This window comes from Fukomys damarensis, unplaced genomic scaffold (assembly GCF_012274545.1).
Source record: "Fukomys damarensis isolate Sample0158 unplaced genomic scaffold, DMR_v1.0_HiC HiC_scaffold_11, whole genome shotgun sequence".
NCBI lineage: Eukaryota > Metazoa > Chordata > Mammalia > Rodentia > Bathyergidae > Fukomys > Fukomys damarensis.
Genome location: NW_022900923.1, coordinates 8,341,657 through 8,368,968, shown reverse-complemented (window position 1 = coordinate 8,368,968; position 27,312 = coordinate 8,341,657). Strand labels below are relative to the sequence as shown.

The 27,312-nt window shown below is 54.5% G+C and overlaps 2 long non-coding RNA genes across 4 annotated transcripts in view; one reads left to right on the top strand and one right to left on the bottom strand.

The window, feature by feature from the left end:
- LOC104875154 overlaps nucleotides 1-16,059 on the bottom strand; it is a 22,283-nt gene extending 6,224 nt beyond the window's left edge. The window contains exons 1-4 of one of the 3 annotated variants that reach the window (XR_783980.2): nucleotides 15,283-16,059; nucleotides 14,772-14,944; nucleotides 9,954-10,070; nucleotides 8,676-9,514 (exon numbers count right to left, since the gene is read on the bottom strand). This is a non-coding gene — a long non-coding RNA (uncharacterized LOC104875154). Of the gene's footprint in view, nucleotides 1-8,675; nucleotides 9,515-9,953; nucleotides 10,071-14,771 lie in introns of those variants that run through there. The other 2 variants (XR_783979.2, XR_783981.2) reach the window with 2 other exon arrangements.
- Nucleotides 16,060-16,219: 160 nt separating this feature from the next.
- LOC109118626 lies at nucleotides 16,220-26,566 on the top strand. Its single transcript, XR_002025991.1, has 2 exons — nucleotides 16,220-16,831; nucleotides 24,277-26,566. It is a non-coding gene; the product is annotated as an uncharacterized LOC109118626 (long non-coding RNA).
- Nucleotides 26,567-27,312: the final 746 nt, after the last annotated feature.

Here is a 27,312-nt window from a genome sequence, read left to right as displayed (position 1 = left end):
GCTTAACTCTGGCAATCTTCCTGGAGTATGATGCTTTCATTTTGGGGCTACAGGCAGATTTTCTTGGACTAAAGATTTTCACTGCTGAAGGAATGGAAGTTTTTCGAAGTGGTAGTTCGCTCTTCCTTCCCCCACCCCCTCCATGCGAGAAACCTGGCTGTATGGACGCTCGGTTAATTCTTGCCCTCCATGCCTATTTCACAGAGCCGCATGTGGCCCGGGCTGGTTGCAGAAGATGCGGAATAATGAGAGAAACGAGGCCAAGCACCTGTTCTCCAAGGGTCTCTTCTTGTCCATTTGTTGGGGTGCAAGGTGCAGGGAGGGGGCGGACACCGCTGGATCTTGGCTAGGCTGTGAGGCATGGTTAGCGTCAGTGTTGCTAACTAGAACCTGACCCCTGATGCTCTGGTTTCAGTAGATCTCCAGTCAAGGCTGAGGCAACTGAACGCTCCAGTTCTCTGGGGCTTGTCCCACGCAGTAATAGTATCTCGTTTCATAATGATTAAGTAGAAAAGTGGCTGCTTTCTGCGAGGTCACTAGAAAGTGGATAAGCCAGGAGAATTGCAAGTTTGACCTCAGCCTGGGCAACTAAGCAACTTAGCAAAACCTTGTCTCCTACTAAAAAAAAAAAAAAAAAAAAAAAAAAAAGTAACAAGCCAGGGATTTAACTCAATGGTGCCACTGCCTGCATTACAAGAGCAAGGCCCTGAGTTCGATCGCCGGTACCAAAAATAAATAAATACATACATACATACATACATACACGTAAAAAGGGAAATGGTGATGCATTTCCCGGGGCTTTAGGATCTAGCAGGATGTCCATCCCAAAGTTGCTGGCTGGGGCAGAGGAACCCCTTCTCAGCCCTGGTCAGTGACAGGAGCATAACAGAGAGCGACCAGAAGATTCTGAAGGCAGAGGAACGTTAAAGGGCAAAGTGCTATCTGCTTTATTAACTGCCAAGTAAACAGCTCTGCCCCGGGGAGAGATGAGTAACCCAGGAGGAACAGGGCATAGAGGGCAGGGTGTGTTTTGTTGCCCGAGGAAGCAGGAAGGCAGAATGAGATTTCTCTGCTGCCTGGACAGGACACGCTCTGGCCTTTCTAGAAGGGTCTCTCTTCTGAGAGCCGGGCCTGGCCTTCAGGGGCTCTGTGGTCTATCCCCGCCTAGCTGAGCATGGGAAGGGGGTGCCTGAGCAGGTGTGAGAGGTCATGTGGGCCATGGCCACCCACATCGGGACTCAGCCTTCGAGCCTGGTCACGCTGGCGCAGGAAGTGTCCAGCATGTGACCATGTGGGCCTTGGACATGAGGCTGGGGCTGGTCCTGTGGGCAGCGTGCAGCCCACGGATTGGTGAGACGACCACAAGCATGTGGAAAACAAGAGCCTTGTTTTCTCCCGCGCCTACAGGGGCTCAGAAATAGAACTCTGCCCTTTGTCCTCGAGAAGCTGAGGCAACTGCCCTGCGTGGGTGTCGGTGACCGCAGGCCCTTTGTTCCTCTCTCCCACACGCTGCCCCCCTCCTTCCTCTTGCCTTTGACCTTCAGCCCACATGCCTCGCAGACACGGGCTGTCTGGCGTCCTGCAGGGGACCACCCGGCCCTGCCAGGAGCAGTTCCACGGGACACGGTGAGCTCCCTGCTGTACTGGCAACACCCCAGCCTTCCTCGGCAAGCACACCCCGGCCTGGGCGGTCACGAGGGTCTGGCAGGAACTGCGGTGTCAGACACAGGTCTCCAGGGTATAGCTTTAGAAATGTCACCAGCTGAGGCCCAGAGTAAACACTCCTGTGCCTCTTCTGTTACATCCCGCACATCCACACTGGCTGCTCTCCACCCGAGGAACTCCTCCGAAGTCCTCCTTCCCAGATGTCTAGCTGCGCTATTGTGTCCTGGATTTATGAGGAGTGTTTGCCTTTCACGGTCACTTTGACTTTGGAGGAAAGTTAGAAGTCACCCCGTACCAGATCTGATGAATAAAAATGGCTGAGGACACACTGTGGTGATTTCCCAAGCCTGCCTGTCCTTTGGACATCACCACGCGGCAGCGGTCGCTGTAGTTTTGAACATAACCTGTTAAGACACCCATGAAAGAGGACTCCAGAGCTGCTTCAGAAGGTGACGTGAATGGCAGGATGGGTGTTCAAAGTGAGCGGGGCTGTGCTGAGGAGGGTTAATGGCAGTGTCTCACTGTAATAATTTTTTTAAAAACTTAAGCACTGTATATTTTGATTACCATATATAGAGAGACATGTGAAAGACTCATCCCGAGAGGCAGCCTGGTACCAGTTCTGCTGTAACTGGTGTTAGAGAACTTGTGTCTCACTCTCTAACAGATTCCAAGACCTGCTGCTGGTCTTGGCTGCCTGAACACAGGCTGGTGAGTGGCTCCTGGTGCTGTACCAGTCCAGCCGCGTGGCCAGTGCCTTATGCGGCTCTCCTCAGGGAAGGCCGGACTCCCCAGGATTCCCAAGGTGGCCAGGCCTCTCCCCGGGCTGGTTTTCCACGTGTAGTCCTAGAAATGGTTAGAAGCCTCCGCGGTCACGGGTGGCTCACAGCACACCCTGGGCATAAACCCCAGAGAGCTGGCTGAGTCCCCCACCTGCATCCTTTCTCTAGGGAAACCCACCCAGAAAGCCAGCTGGTGTCGGAAGGCGCCTGGCTGGCCCAGCCCTGGTGTGAGGGGCGACTCGAAGCTCAGAGGCGCCTCTCAGATGGCCTCTGGCCTCTCCTTGTCTCTCCTGCCCTGCTCACTGCTGCATCGCTTATCTGGTTCCTTCCGGGTCTGAGGCATGGAGGCCTCTTGGGTCAAGTCTGTGGAGGTGGAAGGGGGATGCCAGGGCTGAGCTCATGTGTTGGGAACTCAGTCCTCAAATCCACAGGTTAAGGTGTTTGGAGGATAGCGTTAGCTTCCAGCAGGAGGTGAAGGAGTCCATGGTGCATGAGTGGCTTTGTAAGCAGAGGAAGAGAGACCCCAGGAGAGGCCTACTGCGTTCACCACACTGTATGCAGTCAGAGGCCCTCACCGGACTCTGGGGAGACCCTAGTGCTGTGCTTCTAGATCTTTCAGCCTCCAGAACTGTGAGCCAAATAAACTCCTATTTGTTATAAATTACCTGGTCTCGGGTATTTTGTGATAGCAACAGAAAATGGACCAAGACTGGGGCAGCTTTGCTTCCCCCATGGCTGCCCCGTGTGTGTCTGGGGTAGCAGGCGCTCCCTCTGCCTCACCTCCCAGTGGTCCAGAGGCCTTTGCCCAGGGTCCAGCCAATCAGCCACCACCACAGCAGGCATGTATTGAATGCTTTGCACAGTGCTAGTGTCTTAGTTACTCACACCTTCCAGGAGGAGGGGCTTATTTTGGTTCATGTTTGTTGAGGTCCCAGTCCATTGTCTGCTGGCTCCAAGGCCGGACAGCACAGCCGAGGGGCCTGGCAGGGGATCAGCTGCTCACATCATGGTATCCGGGAAATGGAGGGTGTTGAGGAAGGAGGCGGGAGGGGGAGGCAGAACCTTTCCAGGCGCACACACAGGCACCTGCCTCCTCCGGCCAGGCCCCGCCTCCAACATGCAGTCCACTTCCAAAAGCCTCGCCTATGTGCTCCTGCGGCCATCTAGATATAAACCATGGCAACTAGGTATCATGTAAACATTTGATCGGCGCTTTCGAGACAGTGCTATTTCCCCGCTTTTGTGCACGAGGAGGCAAAGTCTCGGGGAACTCACGTGGCTTGGCCCTCCCAGAGCCAGCCAACTCTAGAAACTATCTACGAAACAAGGTCATCAAAAGCCACGGTGGATGTTTAAGTTTCCAGGATTTATCATGGGAAAGGACGCGGCCATTAGGTCCCCTCGGACACGTCCCTTCGTTCTCACCCCTCTCCGAAGAGCAGTTCTGGAAGTTCTCTTTCTGAGTGTCTTTATGAGGTGTGGAAGCTGCTGATGCCGCCCTCCCATGGAAAGGCGGGCTCATGAGAACCTCAGGGCACGTCCCCACCCACCCACTTATCCCCTGGACCTGGCACGGAGGCAGTGGTGGCAGCGTAAAGACCCTCAGGAAAGTGGTCTCAGTAGTGCTCAGCAGCTGCCACTCCCCGGGGCAGGACGGAGTCCTCATCGGTGACCTCCCTGCCCACCTGCAGGCTGCCAGCGATACTCAGGCCAGAGTGTGTGTCACCTGGGCTTGCTGAAAGGTGTGGACAGGGGACCGACCTCTTGGGGAAGAGGGGTGGCCGGCGTGAGCCTCGGACCACAGGAAAGTGACCCCGGGACTCACCAGACCACGGCAGGCTGACTCAGCTGCCCACTGACACACAAACTCAAGCCTCACAGGGCCGTCCTTCCTTTTTTCCCTCAGGAACAATAACGAACCCTGGCTCTGTGATTCGGTTGTCACAGCAACTGGAAAACATTTGATAGCGTGAGTCTGTAGGGCAGGTGGGCCAAGCAGGTGTGGATGTAAACAGCCCTTTCCTGCCCCTTTACCCAGAGTCCCATCCATCTGGAGCACTTTAGGGAAACAGCCACCGGGAGCCGTGTCACTGCCGGCATGGGCTGATCTCTAAACCAGGAAGTCTGGACAGTCACAGGTATGTGCCAGTGCGGAGAAACCCGGGAGATGCTGAGTGTCCCATTGTACGTCCACCTCGAGCCTGTGGGGATCCCGCCCTGGACACCGTGCGGCAAAGGAGGACACGGCCACTGTCCCCACACTCAGCGAGCTCCCGGGAGGCCAAGCACACGGGCTCCGTCCCGGCTCTGCCTGGTCCCAGCCCAGTTCAAACAAGGGACTCTGGGAGGGGACAGGGCCCGGCACGGTGATTTGAATAGCTGACAAGGAGTATTACACATTCGGATGGGGAGCCATCGACGTTGCAGCACCTGACACCTCACAGAATGACCAACAGGGCGGCTTGACATCCACGCCGACCTCCTGAAGATGAAGCAGGTGTAATCCTGACCCAGCTTCCCCCACACAGGCTCCAAACGCCTCCTCCTCCCCGCCAGGTCTTGTCCCATCCGGATGTGGCTGCTCCTCACCACCGCTGACCCCTCTGCCTGCGTGTGCACCCTGGGTACCTCCCTGCAAGGCCCCAGCCCACCCCGGCACGGCTGGCGTCAGGCCACCTCCTTAGGACACAACTTCCGGTCCCTGTCCCCCGGCTGCTGGGCTGGCCAGGGTCTGCTCTGCATCTTTCCTGGCCCTGGGCTGCAGCGAGGGACCCCAGCACTGCAGAAAACCTGCCCCCCCACCCCACCCCAGTTCCAGCCTTCGCCTCACAGCCGTACCTCCTCGGCCTCCCTGTCCCTGCTGTACCTACCTCCGACCCTGTGCCCCTCAAAAAGTTCTCCTGGCCTTTAGGGGGCTGCTTGGGGGCTGCTCTCTCCCCACTCTTCTGGGGTCCTTAGTGGCCTCGTCCTATCTTTTCTGCCTGTGGCCAGAAAGCCTGTCCTGTACCCCTGCCCCCTGGCTGCTCCGGGGAAGGCGAACCCCACTCAGCTAGCTGTGGGGGCTGTTTCCTCGGGTGTCCCTGGTCTGTCCCGGTTCCCCTGTGGTGTGCACCGGACGCTTCCCCTAGAAGTTTGTTGGGGTGGCCACTCTCACTGCTCCCTGGATCAACCTGCTGTGGCTCCTTAGGTGCTCACAGAGCGGTGGCCCTGTCTCTGCTGGCCTTGTCTCTGTCCTCGCCCCTCAGCTCCCAGGGCAGCTACTCCCCGGGAAAATGGCTTGTGCTGACCAGCGATGGCCGTCTTTCCTCGGCTTTGTCCCACCCTCGTTCACGGCTCCGCACATCCCCCTGCAACATTCCCGTGGGCCCACAATCCCTGAGCTGAGCGGAAAGCGGGCTCACACTGCTGCCCCCCACTTCCCACACACAGCCCCCAGCCCTGCACCCCCATGCCCCAGACCCCTGTCACCTGGCCGTCTAACTCCAGGACAAGGCACAGCGCATTCCACAGCCCAGCGATGCAGGAAAGGAAAGGTTCTCTGAAGACCTCCTGCCCCAGGATGGGCCCTGGTGTGAACGGAGAACTTAGCTTTCCTGAATTTCTTTCCTAAGTTCCTTACATGAGCAAAGCCCTTGAGGAAACACTGACCATCTAGAAAGGACAGGAAGACATTCTGCAATGCCTAAATAGCTTCTAAGTACAATGTTGACAAGCATCGCGATTAGTCTAGTTTCCCGAGCCCCAGGAACAGCTAGCTTTTCAGCTCGTAAAAATGAGCCCAAACTGCCTGCCTTCAACTCTCTGTATCTTCTTTATGATTAATTTGACCTGGACTTCTGCGCAGACGCCTATGTGCCTTGCCCGAATTTAATCAAGGGCACAAAGAAGGAAGAACCAAGATCTGAGGGACCTGTTTCTCATGATGTCAGGCCTTGGTGACAAAGGGCACCATGCAGAGTGGGCGAGGGAGCCGATTAAGTCAGCTCTGGGTCCCCGGGGAGGTCACCCTGCCGGGCCTTGGTCTCCTCTTTCGGCAGGCAGCCCCCGGTGCTAGGCCGGCCAGACACAAAGTGATCTGTAGGTGGAGACGAGAGAGTACACACAGCTGGGCCAGTCCAGGGACAGCCAAGCCAGCTCCCTATAGGAAATGTTTGCTGCCTGGCTGTCTTATCTTGTCTCTGGCCCCCAGTGAAGGTTGACAATTAAACAAAGACAAACAAATTAAGAGCCAAGCATGGGAGATGATGCAACTTCCTGCTGGCCCCAAGAGGACACGAAATACCTGTGTAATCAGTGAGGGGCGATGATGTCACCCAGAGAAGTGCTCACTCTCAGGCCAGCAGAGGTCACATGACCCAGCCCCAGGGCTCTGGTCACGTGGGCGGGGTTCCCCTCTGAGCTCAGGGTTTCTGCCCAGAGAACCCGAGCACAAACAGAAACTGTCCTGTCACCATGAAATCCACAATGCATACTACAGTTTATCTCCTCAACATTTTAGTCTTAGGAAAGAGCCAGAGCAAGCTTACCCTGCAGAATCAGGCCTCCCGGGATGGGCCCTGCTTGGTGCTCTGGCAGGAAGTCGCTGGCACTTGTGTGACCTCAAGCAAGTTGTTCACACACCTGAACCTCAATCTACTCACTTGTAACATGGCTTCCACGCTCGGAGCAGGCAGTGATAAGGGGAAAGTTGTAGAGGAAGAAAGGCTCAAGAAAGCAGGGAAAGTTCACACGGAAATGCTGCTGGTGAGGTAACAGCTGCAGGCGAGGTCTAAAATCAAATTGTGTAGACAGCAGTTTCCACTGAGTCTTGCCCCTGTGGCTCCATATTGGGCACAAGTGTCAAGATAGAATGACTTGGCATCTCATTTGTATGAGTGTAAGGCACAGAGTGTAAATGATTTACTTATAAAAGAATCGCCAAGGTGGGTGTGGTGATAAACACCTGTAATGCCAGCTCAGAGAGAGGCTGAGGCAGGAGGATTTCAAGTTTTAGTCCTGCCTGGGAAATTTAGCAGAGACCTTGCACCTTAGCAGTTGTACCCAAGATGGTGTCACTCAGGACAAGATGTGGCCAGGACTCTGCTGCCCTTAAGAAAGCATCCGGGACCACACGGTTGGGCAGCCACATCCCCTCATTGCCAATGACCTCCAGGGCCACTGTCACCTTCTAGGATAGCAGAGGAGACAGTGTTCATAATAAACTCTGGTCAACAGCTGCTGAGAACACAGGGCTGGGCATAGTACATTTAAGAAACAAGTTCACCCAAGACACTTGATCAAAATGTGTCCAGGTGGTAAGCATTTAGGTGTCCAAAGGGACACGAGATGACGGATTATCCCGTGGGTACCCTAGATTTTAGTGGACGATGCCCTTACTGACCAGACAAAAAAACAGCCATAACGAATGAAATCAGAGTGCTGTGTTAGCTAAGGGCTTGCCAGGACCCCGGATCTCTACGCACGCCTTCGCGGGCAGCACTGATGATCTGGGGGCTCAGGTGTGGAATGCGAGGGTCAGAGCCAGTGGGTGCCGCCCTCGGGGCCTTGTCCGAGTATCCGACCCCAGTGGCTCTGCATGCAGTCCCAGCCCCTGCCAGAGGGGGCGCTGTCCATGGCGGCCTCGTGGGCCCTGGGGTCCTCTGAGAGAAGCCCCCGGGTTCCAGCTTCCTTGGCTTGGGACGACCCGCCTGCTCCCTGCCACATCCTCCCACCCCCAGACTTGCCTGCCTCGGAGTCCCCAACAAAAGGTTCTGAAGCCCAAAAATATCTGCTTCAGTTTTCAGCTTGATTTTTAAATTTTTTATGGGGGTGGGGAGGTAATAGATTCTTTGGGGAATGAACCCCTAAGTCAATAAAGGGGTCTCTTCCTCTCCATCCCCCACTTTGAGCAGCTCTGAGTGGCCCATAGCCCTGAGTGCACCCCCTGACGAAGGCCACCTCTGGGAGGTCCGAGGCACCAGATACCCCATGCAGCTGGCTCTGGGAAGGGAGACTTCTGACCCCATTGCCTTTGTATTTTTTGAATCCTCAACCCAGGTTAAATTTGTTTTGAAGTCTAAAAAGAGAAAAAGTGAAGCAGGGTGTGGTGACCCACGCCTATAATCCCAGTAGTCTAGGAGGCTGAGGCAGGAGGATGACAGATTTGAACCCAGCCTGGAAACTTGGTGACTTAGTGAGACTCAGTCTCAACATTTAAAATAAATAAAATTTTTAAAGGCTGGGGATGAGCTCTGTGCAAGGCCCTGTGTTCCATCCTTAGTACTTAGTAACGGATGAAGAGGAGGAGGAGCCAGAGTATATACGAAGGTGTGAAGAGTTTATCTGACAAGTGCTAGGCCACTGTATGCAAGAGGTTCGAGCTTCCTCGCGAATCAGCGAATGACTATTTGAGTAAAGAAATGAACCAACAAGTGCAGGAGGAGGCACGGTTCTTCCTCACCCGAGAATCCCAGCTAATCAGTGATGGAAAACACCACTGGGCAAGCACAGTCCTGGCTGCCTGAGCCCATGGCGGGTGGGACACTCTGAGGAGGGGTTCGGTGATGTCGCGGTGCCCCCTGGAGGATCCTCAGCCTCCCAAGGTCAGAGCGACCACACATGGACGGACTTGGCTAGGACCTCGGTGCCGTCCTTGTCCGCGCGTTCAGGGCCGGAAGTGCTGCCCATCCCTGCTGGAAGGACATCTTGCCTTGTCCTCCTCCCAAACATGAAGGTGACGGAGTGGAGAACAGAGGACAGGGGACGAAGGGGGCAGGGCAGCTGCCTCTCTGTGTGACTCCGGATGGCTCCTGAGCCAGTCTTTCCCTCGTTCTCAGGCTTGTCTCTCTTGGGCTCTGAGTTCTAGGACAAGCACAGTCTCTTTAATCTTTCTTCCAGCTGGATCTTGGAAACATACTTTCACAGAAGCTGGCACTCTCTTCCTCTTTAAGAAACCCCCTGCTTGACCTCCTTCGTGATCTCACTGTGGAAAAGCATCAGACCCAAATCCAGGGTCCTCGCTGTTGTCCCTCTGGTCCCCAGGCAGGTCTCTCCAGGAAGCCTCTCCAGATGGTCTCTGTTCCCTGTCACTGAAACAGATCGCCTGAGGGTGGGTGACTTATAAGGAAAAGAGGTTTACTTGGTACCTAGATGTAGCCCTGGACCCTCCCTCTCGCCCACAGAGAGGCCAGGCTTGTTTCCCACTCTCCCTGGGCCCCAGTAGCTCCCCACAGGTTGCCGCCTTTGCCAGTGTTCAGCTCTTGGCTCAGGGCTCCCTTCTTATACAGACCTTCCCTGACCTCTTAGCTCTTCCCCAACAGAGCACCACCAAATGATCTGCTTACAAAAGACAGAAATCGGAAGCCAGCCATGGTAGTGCACACCTGTAATCCTAGCACTTGGGAGGCTGAGGCAGGAGGATCACTGCCACTGCCAGCCTGAGCTACACAGCAAGACCCTGTCTCAAAAAATCACCCCAGAGTCTCAGAGCCTGGGAGTGCTTGCACCAGGCATGCACTCTGCTCAAACCTTCTGACTGCAGAGAGGTCACAAGTGGCTTGGACTTCACTACTGCGAGGTTCCTGTTTGACACCGCCCCTCAAGTGAGGTGTGAGGCTTCTCCTCTCGCTGCTTCGGGGTCTCCATCTGTAAAATGGGGGTGATAATAAAGTTCCTACACCATCGTAGAGGTGTGGTGCAAAGTGAGATCGCACCTGAATGGGAAGCTCCCTGTGCTCACCACCTGGCCTGTTGGGGGTGATAATAAAGTTCCTACACCATCGTAGAGGTGTGGTGCAAAGTGAGATCGCACCTGAATGGGAAGCTCCCTGTGCTCACCAGACCTGGCCTGAGGTCAGGGGCAGCTTCTTGTTACCAAAGAGCTCTGAGGCCAGGGAGCCCAACGGGACTGCAGGGGCTCCAGCCCTCAAGTCAGGATCCACCTTCCAAGTCCCCATTAAGAGAGAGGACATGGAGATGGTCACTGCGAAAGCTTTGGTCATGCACTGGGTGCACTTGGGTGCTTCTTACCCCTCAGATGCCTCCTGAGCTCTGGAGCCCAGGGATGCAGCTTCCAGTGCCTCTGCAGGGCCAGATTCCTTGGGACCTGTCACTGTGGCTGGAAATCTCATGTGTCACAATAGCTCACTCAGCCACCCCCGGAGAGGGTGTCACCCCGCTTCCTGATTCCTCGCCTATAAGTGGCCAAGCTGACGGTATCGTCTGTGGACGTGGGCTCATAGGAACTGGCAAGGCCCAAAATACCCCTTCCCCATGCCTCCGCCTTTCCCTGTGGCTTCTGTGTCTAAATTTACACCTCGGAGGCTGGAAATCACTGTCAGGATGCAGTGGCGGCTGACCATTAGGAACTGGCAAGGCCCAAAATACCCCTTCCCCATGCCTCCGCCTTTCCCTGTGGCTTCTGTGGTCTAAATTTACACCTCGGAGGCTGGAAATCACTGTCAGGATGCAGTGGCGGCTGACCGTGGGTGGCAGGGGACAGAGGGCAGGCTCTGTCCTCAGTGTCCCTCAGGGGGCAGCAGCTGGACTTGAGAGCGCAACGCATCCTCTTGTGGGTCCATCTTGCTGTGCTAAGCACAGTGGCATGCGTGGGAGGATCCGCACGGAACGGAATTCTGCTCACTCCTTGGGTGGCAGGGGACAGAGGGCAGGCTCTGTCCTCAGTGTCCCTCAGGGGGCAGCAGCTGGACTCGAGGGCGCAACGCGTCCTCTTGTGGGTCCATCTTGCTGTGCTAAGCACAGTGGCATGCGTGGGAGGATCGCACGGAACGGAATTCTGCTCACTCTGCCTCTCAGCAAATACTTATTGAGCACCTACTACATGTGGGGTTAAAGTCTCTACTCTCTCTACTCTACTTGCATTCCAGTTAGAGGAACAAACAGAAAATAAGAAATACAGCATGTTTGATAGTGAGACATGTCCTAGAGAAAAAGAAAGTAAAAGCTGGCCATGGTGGCGCTCATTTGCAATCCCAGCTGCTCAGGAGGCTGAGGCAGGAGGATGGCAAGTTCCAGGCTAGCCTGGGAAACTTATCAAGACCTTGTCTCAAAGTGAAAAAGGTCTGAGCATTTGCCCAGTGCGCTCAAGGCCTTGGGTTCCATCCCCAGCACAGCCTCCACCCTACCACCAAAGGGAAAGAAGGTGCAAAGGACAGGAAACAGGGATGCAGTTTAAATTAAGAAGGTTAAGGAAGGCCTCTGTGTCTCACAAGTGCCCTGGGCCATGCGGCTGGAGTGGAGTGAGTGGTGGTTAGAGGGGCTGGCGCTCTGACAGGGGTCCTGCCTGGGAGTCGGAGGGGACCTGGGAGGCTGCGAGCCGTGCAGAGACCACTGACCTTCTCTGCTGGCTATCGCTGTGCCGAGAGGCCAGCGCCTTGAGATGGCTCCACAGGGCCCTCCCAGGAGCCCCGCACTTCTGAGGCAGAGTGGAGCTGTGCCCTTCTCACGCAGCCCCTTTCCTGACCCTTCCTGGGGCTCGGGCGCCCCCTGGGGTGGTGGCCTCACAGATGACCTAGAGCAGGCTGTGGACAGTTTCTCCCGTGACCGGAATCCAAGGGGAATGAATGAATCCGGCCCACGGTCCTGAATGTGCTTTCCCCAAAGCAGGGATGTGGTCTCTACGGGAATCTGTGGACAGTTTCTCCCGTGACCGGAATCCAAGGGGAATGAATGAATCCGGCCCACGGTCCTGTGCTTTCCCCAAAGCAGGGATGTGGTCTCTGTGGGATTGACAGTTTCTCCCGTGACCGGAATCCAAGGGGAATGAATGAATCCGGCCCACGGTCCTGAATGTGCTTTCCCCAAAGCAGGGATGTGGTCTCTACGGGAAACTTCTGTCCTTTTCCCCTCACCGTAGTGAGTTCCAGGGTCTGGGCACTGAGTTCTTTGGACCCGACTTAAGGCTCTGATGGTGAATCACACTATTGTTTTCCTTGACAGCCACGGAGCCTCTGTTGGTTTGTTTATCCAGAGTCGCAGAGAAAGCTGTGTACTCACACAGCCTCCTGCCTCTGCGGCGTGGTCTGCGGGGGTGAAGGTAAGCAGATAGGAGCCTTCAAGGGTGACCACAGCGCGGCATCGGACCTCCACCTTGGCCGGACGGTCCCCTTGCCTCCTGGCGGATCCTTCCGCGTCCCTCCTCTGCGAGCCTCCCCTCTTCCCTGCAGCCTCAGGGCTGTTTTCTCCTTAGCAGCTCCTGCTGCAGGCTTTTTTCTATTGCTGGGTCCTTGGCTGTACTTGTGTCCACCTCCTGCAAGCCGTCAGAAAGGCCCTCGAGGACAGGACCACCCCCTACTGGCTCCGGGAGCCTCTCCTCAACACCAGGCCCACGTGAGGATTAAGAGACAGAACCTCTCACCGCGCCGATGGGTAGAGGCTGCAGCATGGGAGGGCTGCTGTCCAGCTGCGCTTTGCTGCAGAGGGAGGGTTGTACAGACGGAAGCAGGAGAGGCAGCATTTAGGAAGAGGAAGCTGCTTGAACAAAGGCCTGGAGACAAAATTCCAAGGAAGCGGAAACAGGGGACTAGAGAAGGCAGCATCTTTCCTTCTGGCTGGGCCCGTGAAGTGCAGAGGTCACCAAGTCTGGACCTGAGGGCGGAAGGGAGACCGCTCCTATCAGAGCAAGATCTCAGTTCCTAGGAACGCCACAGGGGTGGTCTCACGGGGGAGGCAGGGGACCTCGTCTGGTGCCTTGTAATCTACAGCGGGTGCCTTATCTGCAGCTTTTGCAATTTTTGCTGTATCTCTAAGATCATCTGAATCCAGCGGGGCAGCGCTTTCTTCTCAGGATCTTGTGGGAATGTAAGAAGAAGACCTGTGTCCCTCCTTCCCGGTGTCCGCTGAGATCCAGCCGTGCAGCCAAGGGAAACGGAGGTGGCCACCCCTGGCCTACCCTACATAGTAGCTTCCCATGCGGTTCTTCGTTTTTTCCCTTGTCTGCCAGGAAAATGTCACCCCCAGGGTGACTTGGAAGCTCTGTTCGAAGAGAGGACTCTCTGAGCCAAGCTCTTCTCCCCAGCCAGGGACACCTGCCCTGGTCACTGAACTTAAAAAGATGTAAGCACCTCATGCCCCTGCAATTTAGAGGCTCGGCACCCATCTTTCCTAACAGAGTGAGAAGCTCTTTAAGAACTATGAGAAGTTTGGGGGCTGCCATGTATTTTATTCTGTTCATATTCTAAAACCCCAGATTTTCCAGTCTGGGAAGGGCTCCTCAGAAGGGCCAGGTGACAGTCATTTGGACTGCACTGGGACCAGGACAGTTCCCCCTGGAGTGACGCGTACTGGTGCTGTGGAATCAGCCATCTCCCTCTTTAACAGTCCCAGCACTGAGCCACCCAGCCTGGGGACCTTTTCCTCGTCTTCCAGGTGAGGTCACCTAAAGAGGCAGGGGTGGGGGGAGATGGCTGTAGCAGCGGCAGGGCCCTTCCCCTGGAGCTGTGTCCACTGGGGGCCCTGACAGCCACGGGAGATTCTCACACAATGGCTCCCAGCAGCACACCTTCCTGTGCCTGAAGCCCTGTATGGTCCCCACCCACACTGGGTCTCAGTCGACCCCATTGCTTTGGCCAGTGGGACATCGGCAGTCTGGGCCAATCCACAGTTCCCCTGGGGCCCAGGTGTCCTCAACCAAAGGATGACCTCGTCCTGGGGAACATTTGACACTATCTGGAGACAGTCTTTGTTGTCCTTCTGGCCTGGAGGGGGCAGAGAGGGGCCTGGGACACAGCTAAACACTTCATGAGGTACAGGGAAGCCCTCCCTACGGAAAAGGGGCAGGACCCAAGATACAGTCAGCTGGGTGCAAAGAAAACAGCACAAACATGAAGTTAAGAGCCAGTGCAAGCCATGCAGCCAATGAGCTTAAAAATACAAAAGCAAACACAGAAGAAAGGAGAAAAAGTTAGGATGAAGATGGGCAGATAAGGAGCCTTCCTCTAGGAAGAAGATTCTCAGGCAGAGTGTGCTAAGTCAGTAGGCTGCTCCCTCGGACTGCTGGGCTGGCTTGAAGGAATTTAGAAAAGCAGGCTAACTGGCTTCCTTTGACCTTAGACCAGCTGAGTTACTGATTTTCTTTAGACTCTACATTGCAAAGCCTAAAGTCCAACTGGTTATCCTAAACTCACAGAGCCACCCTGTTTAAAACAAGTTTCTGCACTCTGCTGATCTACGTGAAAGCAAATTAGAAAGCACCTCAGAAGGAAAGGAGTCCCCTCCTGTAAGCCAGGAGCTTTTTCCTTCTTGTTATTCCCAACAGACACGCTCCTAACTCCCTCCTTTCGCCTGTGGTTTCCCTCTTGGACTTTATGAGACAATGAGATCATTTACCTGGCTCTTTTGGGATCAACTGTTTCACCCCCAACAGGAATGATCAACCCCGAGCGGTACCAGCGCTGAGGTGCCTGCCTCCGACCAAGCTGTCCCAGATGTCCTCTGGCCCGCGGAGGCCCCACAGGAGGGCCCTGGGGACACCAACAGAGAAGGCCCCCGTTGGTTCCCGCCTAAGAATTACAAGCAGAGCAAAATCAGGCATTTCACGGTGCCCTTGACCCGCCAAAGTCTACTTCAGACGCCTGGCTCACAGGGGCCCTGCCAGCTTATGTGTGCACACACGCACTCACTCTGTGACTGGCACGGCAGAGTGGCCGGTCTCATGCCCGGGCACGCCAGCCTGTAAATATTTACCCACTCCGCACCGTTATCAGCCTCCCGCACTGCACACCCATCATCACCAGCTGCTGCTCTATGTACTCAGAAAGTATTCCGTTCGCTCCCATGACAGCCCATGAGCCGTTGCCCCCATTTTACACATGAGAAACTGAGGCTCAGAGAGACTCACTTGCCCAAGGTCATGTGGTCACTGTGCAGGGCCAGAACTGTGGGGCATGTGGGGCATCTGGCCCACGGCCCACGCCCTCGGCTGCTGCTCTATGCTCTGCTGCCAGAGACTCTTGGCCTCCCGAGTGCTCTGTCCTCTCGTGGCCCGGCTGCCCCACCCTGCCCCACTGTCCCCACTGCTGGGCCACGCCATGGCTCCCAGGTGGCCACAAGTGACAGGTGTGCCTTGGAAGAGGGCTCTCCATCTCCAGGGGCTTCCTGGGGTCACCATCCAACCTGGAGGCCCAGCGCCAAGACTTCTTCATTGTGGGACTTGGGGCCAGTTGCTTAATTCTCCAAGTCTGATTTTCTTTACTGACAGATGGGCCAGGTCGTTGGTGTCCCCCAACCAATGAGACGCAGGACAAAGTCCTGGGTGCTGGTGATAAGAGGTGGAGAACATTCACAGGCTCCCTGCTCTCACGAACATAGAGGATGACAGGCAGGGCAGGGAAACATGAAGCAGACACCAGAGGGCCAAGTGTCACCGTGGACCAGCGTGGACTTAGTGAGAACCACTGACTCGGATCGTGGAAGCCTTTGCACGGCGTGCTCAGTAGAGATCTGTGACGTCCACATTCCTGGCTGCTGTGACCGGCCTCTCAGTCCACAGTGGTGACTTCATTTTGCTCCCTGTGGAGCTGGGTAGCAAGCAGAGAGAAGGGAGCCCTTAAGGTAATGGTGACTTTGAAAACCTCCAGAAATAAAAGGAAGCTTTCCAGCCAGGTGTGGTGGTGCAGGCCTGTAATTCCGGTGCTATGGGGAAGCTGAAGCAGGAGGGTTGCAAGTTCAAGCCCAGACTGGGCAATTCAGCAACTCGGTGAGACTCTGTCTCAAAATAAAAACATAAACAGAAGTTTGGGAATGTAGCTCAGGGAGAAGACCCTGGGTTCAGTCCCCAGACACACACACACACCCCTCTCACCGTCCCCATTATAGCTGTGCTATGGCCCTGACCATGTAGCCCTCTGGTTCCGGTTCAGTTCCAGCCTTCCTTTCCTTGGCAAGTGCTTGGCTTCTCTGCACTCCAGTTTCTTGCCTGTCCGCTAAGGGAGCTCCCGTACACACTACAGAGGCTGTCGGTGGTCAGTGCTCCTCAGGCACTCCCCGACTTTGTTATTCCCCCAGTCTGCCTGCTCCCTGCCCCATCCTCTCTGAAGCCTAAGACTCCTGGCTGGTGGACAAATGACAAGGTCCCTGCTGCCACTCCACCTCTGAGGCCAAAGGTCACTTGTTCCCCTTGAGGGCCCTGGACATTTCCCGCACACCGTACCCACACACCCCCAGGGACTCTGCCCTGCATTCCAGTGCTGCTGTTAATCCAAGCTGCAGAGGAAACCCAAGTTCCCTGTATAGCTAGAGCCCCCAGAAGGAATGGAGTCATCCCAGTCACACTGACCAGAGGGAACTGTGGCCCACTTCCTAACTCTTTGGGGCATATGTCTCCCTGGATTTCCCCATGCAAGAGAGCTGTTTAAATAACTACGTACGAGGTGTGATTGAAAAATATGGTGAGTGTCTGAATTTAAAAACTTACTACAGTAAGAGACACCTTGCCCTTTACTCTCCCTCACTTCCAACACTCTTCTCCAGTCCTTCTTGTCACTTTCTGCGCAGTTCCGGGAGTCCTCTGTCTTGAGTGCTGCCCGGCGTGTTCTGCATGGACTGTCGTGGTTGTCACAGCTTGTGTCTGGAGGTCCCCCAAGCCTCACGCTTCCTCCGGGTGGCTGGACCTAGAGTGTGTGATTGCCTTGTGGTGGGGTGAGGCTGAGGGCACTAGAATTAGGACATCAGTGCTGCCCACCCTATGTAGCCTGGATAAAAGGGCAGGGAGCTGCTGTGAGGGCCCTTGTTACCTTTGCTGCCTGGTGTGGGCCATGTTATCTCTCCTCTGTGAGGCCAGTTTGTTATCCTTGCCTTGGAGCCAGCCGATTACGGACTGAACCTCTATGATCTGAGTCAATAAGCCTTTCCCCTTTAACTGAGTGTCAGGTATTTTTGTCTCAGCCACGAGAGAAAAGTAACTAACACAATGGTCATTTTGACTGTGGAGCAGAGCCAGAAGCCACACAGTGCCGGGGCTGAGACTCAGGCGGATGAGGACACAGCGCTGTGATTTTACAAGCTGCCTTTCAGTTGGATGACACTCGGCGGCAGCAGTCACCGTACGCGTTTTTTGTACCACGCCTCATATACAGTTATTTAAATAGATATGTTGTCCTTTCAGCAAAGAGGACTACCAGAGCTACGTCAGAGAGTGGCAAGAAAGACTGGTAATGTTTGAAGGGGGCGGTTTGAGGGGGATTTGTGGCCATGTGTCTTTCACTGTAATATGTGTTTTTTGGATTTTTAAATTATTTTATCATTTTATTTTTTATTTATTTCTGGTACCGGGGATTGAACTCAGGACCTTGCGCTTGTGAGGCCACTGAGCTGCACCTCCGGCTGTACCACATGTTTTAATTTCAGCATTCACAGTACATTTGATCACCCCCTTACCTTCTCCAGGCTGGGAGGCACACGCATCTCTGAGCAGCTCTGGTCCCTCCCAGAGGCAGCTTGTCTGTCAGAGGGAAGAGCCTTGGGCTTGTGTTCGGGGACAAATGAGGCCTTTAGGTGAAAAGCCACTGTCCTGCACCCTCTTCTGGTTCAGCCACCAGTGCCGTCAAGACAACCCGGACACTGAGGGGCTGGGCAGGGGGACTGCAGAACATCTGCAGCTCAACAGCGGCTGCAGGACTTAACTGACAAGGGCCAGGGTGGCCTTTTCCCTCACATCTTATTGAAGAAACCTTTTTCGTTTGTTTGTTTGTTTGAGACAGGGTCTCACTATGTAGTTGAGACTGACCTGGAACTTACCATGTAGCCCAGGCTGGTCTTGAGCTCACAGTGATCCTCCTGCCTCAGCCTCCTGAGTGCTGGGATTACAGGTGTGCGCCACCACACCCACCTTCCCTTGCATTTTAAAATCAGTGCAAGCTGGCCACACAGATTTAACAGGTTTCATTTTAACAAATTTATGCAGACCCATAACACACTTTAATCATTTCTCCTACTTTCCCTGCCCCACTTCACCCTGCCTTTCACATTTTTGGGGGTTTCAATGTGTATAATTATTTTGATCATATTTGTTCTCCCAATTACCTGCCCTTACACCCCTCACCCTTGTCTAATAGTAGTTTCTCTTCTACTTTCTTGTCACCTGTTCTATTCTTTTTTTTTTTTTTTTTCTGGTACCAGGGATTGAACTCACAATTTTTCGCTTGCAAGGCAGGCAGTGGAACCACTGAGCTAAATCACCAGCCCTTTTATCGTCTGTTTTAGATTCCACATATTAGGAAGAACATGTGACATTTGTCTTCTGAGTCTGATTTATTTCACTCAACCTGGTGGCCCACAGGTCAATCCATTCTCCTGCACATGAAAAGAAAAGCCATTCTTTTTTATGGCTGAATAATACTCCACTATATATTTCTCCACATTTCCCTTTAGGGTGGCTTTTAACCAGGCTTTCCTCTCTCTCTCTCTCTCTCTCCTTTATCTCTCTGGGGGGGGGGTTGAGACAGGGTTTCACTATGTAGTTCAGACTGACTTGGAACTCACTATCTAGCCCAGGCTGGTCTCACAGAGATCCTCCTGCCTCAGCCTCCCGAGTGCTGGGATTACAGGCATGCATGTGCCACCAAACCCGGCTTTCTCTTTCTTTTTTTAAACCAGGCTTTCTCAATGCTTCCCAAACCTAGGACAGGGGAGTTTGCTGTGATTGTTTGCCACAGAATTCCTCTAAAATTTCTTAAAACCTGTCATAGCTATAGTTTATCAAGCACACATCCAGTAACAGCCCCTTTACAGAAAAATTATGTTTAGTCCTCCTCCCAGTGCAGCAAAGTAGAGAAGGAAATTGTTGTTCGAAAGTCGGTGGCCTGGACCAGGCTTGCTGCCAAACCCAGGCTCTCTTACACTAGAGCCCGTGCACACTTTGGGTAAACATTCACACCTGATTTACTAAAGTGACACACTTTACTAAAAAACCCAAAGGGCTGCTGTGGAGTGCAGTTGGGCTGTGCACTCTTAGCACAAGTGAGGCCCTGGGTTCTGCCCCCAGCCCCAGGAAAAACAAAAAGAATCACATAGGCTCGGGAGCACTGCAAAACCCAGCAGCCAGCACCTCCTCCTTCTTCGGCCCTGCTCCTCAGAAGCCATCTTGTGACTCAGCAGCTGCTGTTTTCTGCTCTTTGCTCTGGATTTCATCTGAATGCCATATCTCAGCTTCCCCTGCAAACAAAGAATCCCGCCCCCTTCTCCCTGTTAGTTTTCTGGACTTGTTGCATTTTCTCCCAGTCCCTCGCAGGAGCTGCCGGAGGTCTGGCCATGTCTGTCACTTTTCACACGGGCCTCTCCCTCTCCCCAACGTCTGCTGTGGGGCGGTGGGGGGGCTCTGTCTGGCCTCCAGCCGGCCTGGCTCCTCTTTGGTCCACTCTAGGACTCCCTTTGCCTTTTTCTTGGGCTCGAGCCCCTGCTCCGGAGGCTGTGGTTTCTTCTTTCATGAGTTTGAGGTTTGCCTCTTGCTTGTCTGAAACCGTTTTTATTTTCCCTTCACATTTGGTTGATTGTTTGGTATAAAATCATTACCTTCAGATCCTGAAGGAGTTTCTATTTCTCCGTGGTATTCCGTTCAGGGTTTCTGGTGAGAACTTTGATGCCCCTCCGGTTTCCATTCCTGTGTCTGCTGAGTACCTCTTTCTTTATTTTATTTTTTAAAAATTCTTTGATTCTAAAATTTGATACTAATGTGTTCTGGTGTGAATCCTCTTTTTTCCTAACCAAATGTACTGAATAGCTCCTACTGAGACTTTTTGCATTAGTTGTATTTTAAGTTCCGAAGAGCTTTCTTTTCTGTCGTTTCTTTTTCTTGGGAATCTATTTTTGTATCATTTTTCCCCCAAAGTCACTAATTTATAACTTCTTCTTCTCTTTCTCTTTTTCCTTCTTATCCTTCTCCTTTTCTTTCTACTGGAGAACAGGGCAGGCTGTGGTTTGGTAGGTGCCCCAGTAGGCACGACAGTAGGGTGACCAGAAGGCTCTTTGACTGTGAATCCTCTAATGACATTTCAGGGAGCCTTTTCCTCAGAGTGGAGAAGAGTGGTGAGCTCAGTCTGTCCAGAAAGGCCTCTCCCAGCAACTACCTACCAGCAACTACAGTGGTGACACCTGACTGCTGGTGTTTTGGGAGCAGCCAGGGAATCGGAAGGTCTGTAATTTAGTTGGAGCTTGTCATTAATCTCCCAGGTTGCGAACTCCTGCCTTCCTGTCACTCCAAGAGTGCTGGCCCATCAGAAGCACCACTGTATGTTTTGTGTGCATCCCCGAATTGAGTCACAGAACCCAGCAGGAAGGGCCAGGGCCACCAAGAGCAGCGCCGCCACTGCTGGGCCCGGTCCTGCCAGGTGCCTCGCAGGAACCGGGCCGTGTGGGAATGGTCATGGTGTCTGCTCTCAAAGCTTGCTCTGCTCTCCCCTCTCCCTTGGGGGCGATCGCCACACCTCGGGTGAGCCGCAGGGGACTGAGAGCAGCCTGGTATCAAGTGAGAGCTGCTCCGTGTGTTCCTGCATTTTTCTAGTTCACAACTTCGATCAGACTCTAAGGGAGGCCACTGAACCCCAAATCTCTCATGAAGCGGCACAACTCTGAAGGCCTCCTCACCCTCCCAACGCATGCGCTCCTTGTGTTTCTGGGGTGGGGGTGAAGTTTTGTGGGGGTAAAGCAATGAAGCCATCACTGGCGTCCAAGCCGCCTCCCTATGTCCACGGCAGAGCTGGGGACAGGTCACGGACAAGGAACGAGCCAGGTCCTGGAGCTGGAGGGTGCTGTCCCTAAACTCTGTGCTAACCCAGTCCCGGGCCAAAGTCTGTCCTGGGCCATCCTGGGCCTGCGTCCCATGATTTCAGAGCTGGGCCCAAATACCACTGCCTTCACCATCACTGATGCCTGAGATGCAGACGGAGGAGCCATCTGGCTGGAGAGACACAAGATCTAGCCAGGATTAGCCGTCCTCCCCAGGTCCACCGAGAAATAGCCCGTCTGTGGGTTGTTTCCTCACAGCTGGTGGTCTGTGGAGCGCAGGTGGATGTCCCATAGGGCTGTCAAGGAGGAGGGAGCCTAGGGCTTGAGTGCTGTCCCCTCAGTCGTGGGAACTACGGAGCGCGGGCCTGGCCAGGTGTGGTCCCTGGGGGCCCTCACAGTTCAGCTCTTCTTCCCCACCCACCCGCAGCCTGCACCCCGGAGCGGCTGGCTTCCCTGGGGAGCCAACCCTGCCACAGGAAAGGAAGGAACTAGCACAGTCGTAGGTTATTCTCTCCACTGCTCCCCTGCGAAAATAATCCGTGGGTGTCCAGAGGCAGGGCCCCTCTCCACCGCCCGAGGCTGGGGGCCCCAGGATCAGGGAGTTGGGGAGACATCAGGCTAATTCGGTGGAAGCCACACTCCAGGGTGGGGAGGCCGTGCCCAGGCTGGGTTCCTGCTGCTCGGAACCCAAGTACGGGACACAAGGGCTGTGTCCAGAGGAGGGCAGACCAGAGGGAGGTGTACTGAGGCGAAGATGATCAAAGGGCTGCAAAGAGAGACGGAGGCGGGTTAAAGGTTAAGGCAGCTGTAGGTATTTACCCGGAGGGGAAGGGAGGAGGGGCACTTCACCATCTGTTCCAGAGCTGCCCAGTGAAGACTTCTTTCCTCCTCCCGGCCTCATCTCTCCTCCGTCTCACTCTTCTTTGTGTTCCGTTTGCTTTTCCTTTCATTTGGACTTTCCCTGAGCGCCTCCTCTGTGCCAGGCGCGGTGCCCGCATCTGGAGATGGAAAGATGGGGTCTCCGCTTGCAGAGGCAGCAGAGTCAGGGGCGAGGGGCCCGGGGAGCTTTGTCCTGAGGTGGTGACAGATGGCGTCCGAAGAGTGAACCAGCGAACCTGGTGGGCACCGGTGGGGAAGGCTTTCCAGACCCCGGCATAAAACAGGGTGCAAGGCAGGGACCACTGGCTGGGCTCTGCTTCCCCGAAAACACAGCCTGGGCAGGTCCCAGAGTCCCAGGCACGGACGGGGTGGGGAGCCCTGGTGGGGTCCAGTAGCCACGCAGAGTAGCACAGGGGAGAGATGGTGTCGATCACGGGTCCAGACAACAGCACAAAGCCAGAACTTCCTGTCAAGCAAACTGAGGGATACTGAGTGGAACGAGTGGTTCTCGAAGGAACAGACCCTGGCCAAGTCTGGAGACATGCTGGCTGTCCTCGTTTGGGGTCCCATTGGCATCTCATGGGCAGAGCCGGGGTGGCCCTCAGCAGCCGCAGTGCACAGGTCAGAGTTTCGAGAAAGCCTCTTGCCCTCCTCCCCGCCCGCTGTCTGTTCTTCCTGCTGGTTGTGCACTCTTCGGCCGCCCGGCAGGATGGTGTGGATCGGAAGAGCTGGGCTCAGACAGCTATCGTGTGGGGGAAGGCGAAGGAAAACCGCGGGGAGAAGACAATCAGCAGAGTGAGGGGATTCTAGAGGTCTTTCCATTCCAGCAGCCCTGACCAGCTGTGTCAGTCAGGGTCAGGGACCAGCTCCACGCCAGGCCCTGGGTGGGCACGGGAAGAGTCTCCTGGGACCAGCCTGGCAAAGTGGAACTTTGGAAGTTAGAACTGCTCTCCTTGAGAGATAAGTGTCTTCTCCAAACTCCCTCGGGCCTGAGGCAGAGCCACCACCTGCGCTCTTAGCCCAGATTCTATGCAGATGTTGGGGTACGGAAGAGGACCGAAGCTCGGGTGTGTCTGTTATGTCATCATAACCCCGACCCCACTATTCCTGGCACACCTGGGTGTGGGGAGATTTGAGGCCAACAAGGCCTCACGATCTCCTCAGACCAGCTTTGACTGGCCTTTGATTTGGTGAGAGACAAGCAAACAGACCTGAGCATCTGGACCCAAGTGGCCAGTAATAAAACCTGCAGCCAGGTTCTCTGTTGTATCTTTATTCATAGAATCTTTTAACAAAGCCATGTCTCAGTTTATTTGCCTGTCTCTTTCCCTCATCTCCTTGAAATGCCAGCTCCTGAGGGCAAAGCTTTTTATCTGTGTTGTTCACAGCTGTGTAGCCCATACCTGACACACAGCATGTGCTCACTCGCAAGGTGTGACGTGAATGACATTCTGAATCCCCACCTGGCTGTTCAGCTGGGGTCCCCCTCTGCTGCCCCACAGGGCCAGGGGAGTTCTGGAGTCTCCCTCCTCAAGCGGGTGGCATTTATTGCATTATCTAGAGCGATCATTCCAAATTGCTTTGAGGGAGGATGTGTTGACCCCTACATCCGGGGCTGTCCCTGGACAACCTAGGATGATGGACTATTCACCCGCAGAGGGAGGAGGGGGCAGGGCAGGGTGACGCAGAAGGTCAGGCCGGCTGGCAGCCAAATGGAATTGTAGCCACTTGACGGGACAGCGGCAGGACAAGGGCCGTGCTGCTCCGGGAAGTGTTGCCAGGCGTGACATGGGGGCCTAAGCACATCTGAGTGGGGTGCCCCCCAAGGAGTGGCCCAGCACGCAGACGGCTCCAGTCACTGCCTGCTGGCCTGAGGAAGCCCATCCACCTCCGTGTGAGGCCGGCAGGGCGCTGCCCACTTTCCCACAGGGAGAGAGCGCAGAGCAAGGGCTACGGGGCCCCTCGAAAACAGTGGCAAGAAAATAAACCCTGGGTAGCAGCCCCTGGGGCTTTGTTAAGCTTGGGCTCATGGCCTGGGCTGGGGAAGGGCGACATTGGTAAGGACCTGAGTGCAAATCTCAGCTGAGCTTCCGGGCTGGAGTTTCCAGGCTGCAGAGGCCAAAGACCGAGGGCTGCTCCTTGGAGCTCCGTGGCCTCGGGCAGTCATGTATAAAACATGTGTGTGGGGAGAGGGGTGTTGCAGTTTAGCCTTGAAATGTTCCACATCCTCTAGGTGATCGGATCACAGCGGCGTGAGGCTGGCCAGCGGGTTCATCCACAGATGAGCACAGCAGCAGAGTGTGCCGGTTACAGGCTGGTCCCTGCAGGTTTGACCGGAAGGAGTTTTCTTGTCCTGGGCTCTTCCTTCCTGGCCACCACGTGTGAGCAGCTTTTCATCCATCCACCATATTCTTCTGCCATGTCGTTTCTGCCTTGGAGCCAGCCAACCATGGGCTGACACCTCTGCTCCTTTAAATTGTGGCTGTGGAAAAGTGACTGAGACAGGAGGTTTGCCGTCCACTCTGCTGACCTAAGGTTCACTGGTCAAAAAGGCAGGACGAGTGGGAGTGCTTTGAGGACGCACCCCATACAAAGCCGGTAAGTAGAAGGGTGATGGGGTGCACCCCAGGTGATGTCATCGCAAACAACAGCAAACTACTGGGGAAACCACCGACTCTCATGGTGCACCCCACATCTGCAGGGGAGACCTTCTCAGAACTTGGGGAAGTTCTTGGAATTGCATTTAGGGCCTGGTGATGGGCAACTCCATGGAGCCTCAGGGGCACACGGGTTGCCTGAATGGTTACTTCAGGAGGTAAATTTATAGGCAACTCACAATCACATCACAATCACATGGCATATTTGTACACCTTGTTCATACAGTTTTAGGCCTGAAATAATAACAGTGTTCATTTTACAGAGCTTTTGTCTACAGAGACTCAGTGTGTGGGTGACTAGTTTCTAGGTCACGTGGCCAGTTCATATCAGTGATGGATAGGGCTCAAATCCAGGGCTCTGTCTGCAGCTTACATCGGTGTCTGCTCTGCAGACCTGGCTGCCATCTCCTCCACAGCCCCCGACCCCTTCTCTTTCAGGGGTCTTTGCTTTGGGGCCTGCTTTAGTGGTTTCTGTTGCTTAACCCAACCTTTCCTAAAAAATCAAAGCAGAATTCTCTTTCTAAAGAGAATGCCCTGGAATGCAGAATTCTCTCTGGGAAACGCTCGTTTCTGAGAGCTGAGGCTGGGCTGCCTGCTCGGAGGCTCTGCGGCCTGAGTGAGGCAGACTTTGCGATTCCCACATTTCTGAGTCACCGAGAAGGTGATCGTGGTCATGGACAGCTTTCGCGTGGATTCTGAATGCTGAGGACAGGCCAGAAGGAGGGCAGTCTTCGTTTATAATAAGACTCACATACCAAATTTTACAGGACACTTCACGTGCTACCAATTCTTTTCACACCATCACCACATTTAATCCTTACGATAATCCGTGTTATGGTCCCCACTTTAAAGGTAGGGGAAATTTTGGTGTACAAATCTGTCGTTGTCTTGTCTGGGATCCCAGGCCGATATCCAACAGGTGGGACAAAACTGGGTTCTTCCCTCTGCAAACACGGGACTTCACCGATGACAATTTGTGGCTTTCCCTGGGTGAGGAGACAAAAGAGCCCTCCCAGGTGGATTAACCGGGCACTTCTAGTGGGAATCCTCTCACTCCCAATTCCTGTAACACTGTTACTCGTCTCTTCTCCAAGAATCAGAAAATCGGTCAAAGACATCAAAGAGACCCTCAGCCGCAGTCCAGCAGGTGCCTGGCGACAGGCGGAGGTGGCATGCAAAGACCCCAGGGTCAGGTCTGGAGCTTTGAGCTCAGGAGCCTCCACACCAGCGCGGTCACAGAGGAGCACCAGTTCTCTCCTGGACGCCTGGGGGCTTTGAGCTGAGGGTCTGCCGCAGGACTCCCTCCAAGGAGTTTCCAGTTCGTTAGGAAGAGCACAACTGTTTTGACGTCTGTGGTTGTTGCACAAAACAGAAAGGAATCGAGGGCCTGGCTGTCCGAAGCCAGGTGGGAGAGGACTTCACAGAGGAAGTGGACTTGAGCACCAGCAGGACCCCAGGGCAGAGGAAAAAGCAGCAGAGCAGGCAGGGCTGGGCCGCGAGCTCCTCTGTGAGCGCTCTGGACCTTCCGTGTGCAACACAGATCTGAGCTTGGCGCCCATGACCTCCTCTTCGGGAAAGGGCCACCCCCTTGTTTCCTTGTCCCGATCTCACTTGTGCCCCACGTGTCTGCTTGTTAACCCTGATTCCCCTGTTGTTCTGCTGTGAACCCCGCACCCCAGGCTTTCTGTCTCCGGCTTCATGGTACTAACCCAGCGTATCTCCTGCTGAGCCTGGGTCCTGGCCAGGCCACAGCCCGGGAGGACAGGGATGTTACTTTTCAGAGCTGTCTGTTGAATAGAGATGAAAGATGGAAATACTGACTGAGGGAATCTGCAACAAGTAGTCTTGCCAGAGGTTCACCAAGAGCCACTGTCGATGGGTCTGAGTGGAGTAAACGACTCGACGGTCAGACTAAGTTTTATTAACGTACGATAAAGGCACAACATCATGACTCAGCCTTTTCTTTTTGTCCTGGAATTGAATCCAGAGCCTTCAAACTGAGCTACAATCCCTAGTCTTCGTCCAGGCAGGATTCAGATTTGTGATCCTCCTGCATCAGCCTCCCAGAGTACTGGGCACACGCTCACGCCTAGCTTCGGCTGCACATTTTTTCAATTGCACATTTTTGTGTCGACCTTATTTTCTCTCATGTTGGTGAGCGGGAGGCCTGGAGGGTCTTTAGAAGTTAGGCCAGGCCAGGATGTGCGGAACAGCCCTGCAGGGCCTGGAGAGGGAGGGTGTGGGGCCCGGGTCAGGGATCTAAGAGATTTTGCAACAGCAGATCCGCCAGGGGCAGAGGCTGGAAAAGCCAGATAGGGGGCCAGAGGAGTGCAAGGGAGCCAGAGTTAGAAAGGAACCACAGTTTCCTGAGGGCACTGAGACATAATTAGAACCTTTAATCCACACATTCAATTTTTTTTTTTTTTTTTTTTTTTTTTTTTGCTACTGGTTTTAAGGATTGGCAGAATTCGGGTGGGAGGTGGAGAGGACGGAACAAGGAGGGTGGGAAAAAGCACAGCTGCCTGAGGGCTGGGAGGAAGGGACAGGCCCCTTTTGGCAGATGTGACACAGCCAGGGATTGGGCTTGGGGAACCGGGTGGACCCCAACTGAG